This window comes from Elephantulus edwardii, unplaced genomic scaffold (assembly GCF_000299155.1).
Source record: "Elephantulus edwardii isolate Elephantulus edwardi_28Jun2011 unplaced genomic scaffold, EleEdw1.0 scaffold00067, whole genome shotgun sequence".
Classification (NCBI taxonomy): Eukaryota; Metazoa; Chordata; class Mammalia; order Macroscelidea; family Macroscelididae; genus Elephantulus; species Elephantulus edwardii.
The window spans coordinates 5656767-5660179 of NW_006399817.1; the positions used below are offsets into that span (position 1 = coordinate 5656767).

The 3413-nt window shown below is 41.8% G+C and overlaps 1 pseudogene; it reads left to right on the forward strand.

The window, feature by feature from the left end:
* LOC102851272 overlaps positions 1–3413 on the forward strand; it is a 36767-nt pseudogene that overhangs the window by 20547 nt on the left and 12807 nt on the right.

A 3413-nucleotide genomic window follows, 5' to 3' on the forward strand; every position in this document is an offset into this window, starting at 1 on the left:
GAATATACCACAGCTTCTCTAGCCATTCGTTTGTTGATGGACTTTTCACAGTTTTATGTTTCTCTTTCCAGAGTCCTTTATATATATTAAAGAAATTTTACATGTATATGCAACACACATAATATCATTATGTATATTATAGAAAATTAAGATGTGTGTGTATTTTTACGTTAGAGTTACAGAATACATCTAGAAAGTTGGACAATGAGTAAAAATGATAGAAGAGTTGATAACTTTGAATTGTGGTGTCAGAGAAGAGTTCAGAACATCCCGAAGACTGTCAAAGGAACACACAGGTCTGCTTGGAGGAAGAGACACCAGGGTTCTCCTTAGGTGCAAGGACGGTGAGACTTCAGCTCACCTGCGTTGGGCATGTTGTTAGGAGGGACAAGACCTTGGAAAAAGACGTAAGGTTTGGAAAAGCGGATAGTCATAGAAAGAGAGGAAGACCCTCAACAAGAGGGACTGACCCAGTTACTGTAACTGTGGTTACAACTTCGGCTCAAGTATATCAGTGATTGTAAGCATGGTGCTAGATCATGGTTCAGGCTGTGTTCACAGGGTCATTATGAGTCCTAGTCAACTTGGTTGCACCTAACATGCCATTATTTTAAACAGCTAAAAAGAATTTCCTATGTATATGTGTGTCTATTTCCTTGAAAACACATGCAGAAGATGTCCTTTTTTATTCTGTCTTAAATGAGAACAGTGTAAGAAATCATTTGAAAAAGAATTATCTATTAGTCTAGCAGTCAGGAAATTAAAAGGTGTTGCACATTGGGAAAGTCTTCTGTCAAGGACCTCCTGAAGGGGATAAGGAGCAACAATATCTGTTTAAAACTAAGATGCACCTAATTAAAACCATGGTCTTTGCAATTGCTATGCATTTCAAATGGACTCTTTTGTCCATAGAGTTGCTATCAGTCATACTCAACAACAACAACAATAGGGAGCTCTGGTGGTCTAACAGGTAATCAAAGTCAGGTGGTTCAAATTCACAAGCTGCTTCTCTGTAGAAAGATGAGTAATCTCCTCCCATGTGATTTACAGTCTCTGAAAGCTCTCTAGAGGGTCAGCTATGAGTTGGTTCAGACTTGATGGCACATAAAAACAGTCCCAGCTGTATTCTATAAATGGCTAGTTTGTGTATTTTGTCTACTCATAAAAAAAAAAAGAATCCATAAATGTATAAGGCTATGCCTCAGAGAGCTGGACAATGACTAAGGATGAAAGAAGAATTGATGGCTTAGAGTTGTGGTACTGGAGAAGAGCATGCCATCGACTGCCAAGAAAACAAATAGATCTGTCTTGGAGAGGGTGAAACCAAGTTTCTCCTTGAAGGCTAGAACTTTGAAGCTCTGTCTCACACTTTGGGCATAAGGTCAGGAGGGATGGATCCTTGGAGATGGACATAACGCTTGGAAGAGTGGAGGAACAGCACAGGAGAGGAAGACTTTGGATGAGATGGATTGTTACAAGTAATTAGGGCAACTGGGTTTGGTGTGTCAGAATCAGTGAGACTGGCTCAGGACAGGGCAGGCTTCAGAGCTATTGTACATAGGGTTGCTAAGGATTGCAGGCTACTCAACAGTACATAAAACAACAACAAGACACAAAAAAGGAACGTGTTTGTTAGAGGGGAAGAGTAGACTCTTGCATCCAATGGTTTTTAGGGCATTGACCGGAGAAAATGTTCTCAGATAGAAAAACAGATCCAGGTAAAACTGTTTTGCTATGTGCCGTTAAGTCACTTGTGACTCACAGCGACCAACTCTGCTCTTTCCTGTGCTAACCTTATTGTCTCTGACACACCTACCACCCGTTACTCCAGTCAATGAATCAGTCTCATAGAGGGTTTTTATCTCTTGCACTGCCTTTCCACCCTTCCAAGTATTACGTCCCTCTCCAAGGACTGGTGCTTCCTTGCAACATGCACAAAGTATGTCAGATAAAACCACAGAATCCTTGCCTACATGGAGCATCCTGGTTTCACCCTCTCTAGGATGAACCTGTTTGCTCTCCTGGCAGCCATGGTCTATTCAATACTCTTCTCCAGCACCACAGCTCAAAGGCATCAATTCTCCTATCATCCTTAGTTATTGTCCAACTCTCTGATGCATAGGAAATAACTGTGAAGACCATGGCCTGGATCAGGCACATCTTAATCTCCAGACTGACATTGTTGCTCTTCAGTACTCTGGAGAGGTTCCTAACAGCAGACTTTCCCAATGCAACTTGCCTTTTGATTTCCTGGCTGCTGGTACCAAGAGTGTTGATTGTAGAGCCAAACAGACTAAAGCTATTAACAATCTCAATCTCTTCAATGTCTATCAAGATCCTGCCAGCAGGTCCAGTGGTGAGCATCTTTGTTTTCTTGATATTGAGCTTCAATCCATATTGAAGGCTGCAGTCCTTCACCTTCTGCAGCAAGCACTTCAGGTCCTCTTCAGTTTCAGCAAGCAGGGTTGTGTCATCTGCATAATGCAGCTTTTTGATGAGTTCCTCCAATCCTTATGCTACACTCCTCCTCATAGAGCCCTAGGCAGGGCTGGATAATATATTCTGTCTATAGATTGAAAAAGCATGAAGATAGGACACATCTCTGGCATATACCTTTCCCTATTTTGAACCATGCAGTGTTTGCTTGCTTTGTTTTGATGACTGCTTCCTGGTCCAAGTATAGGTTTTGCATACACACAATTAAGTGTTCTAGGATTCCCATTCTTCTCAAAGTCAGCCACAGTTTGTTGTGATCCACACAGACAAATGCATTTGCATAGTGAATGAAACATTCCTCTGATACTCCCTGTTTCAGCCAAAATCCATCAAACATTAGCTACAATATCACTAGTACTATGGCCTCTTCCAAACCCAGCCTGCACTTCTGGCAGTTCTTGTTTGCACATCTAAAGGACACATCCCCCTCTCCTCTTGTTTTAGCTGGATGTTGCAAATGCAAGAGGCACCCAGCCAGGTAAAATTAAGGTTAAAAAAAAATCAGAGAGGAGGAGTCAGCAGCACCGAGGGGGTTGGAGTAGGGAACCAGCTAGTGGTGGAGGTGGATTTCCTAGGCCTGGCTCTCTGGGGCTACTATCCTGTTTGGGAAGAACCCCTGGGGTTTCCTGGGGGACCTCTGTGGGACATCTCACAAAGAAGACTACAAATGCTGGAGTTCAGATTGAAGACTGGGGTAAGTTTATGCACATATATGGCGCAATCAGCACTACCAAGAATGGGCCTAAAGATGCAGTAAAAGCTTTGAAGAAAAGGATTTCCAATAACTACAACCATAAAGAAATCCGTCTTACTCTGTCAAAACTTTTTTTTTTAAATTTAGGTTGTTTATTTTTCATTTCAATGAACATCTACAGAGATTTTGGGATTCCATTCATTCATTGTTGCACCCTTCTCCC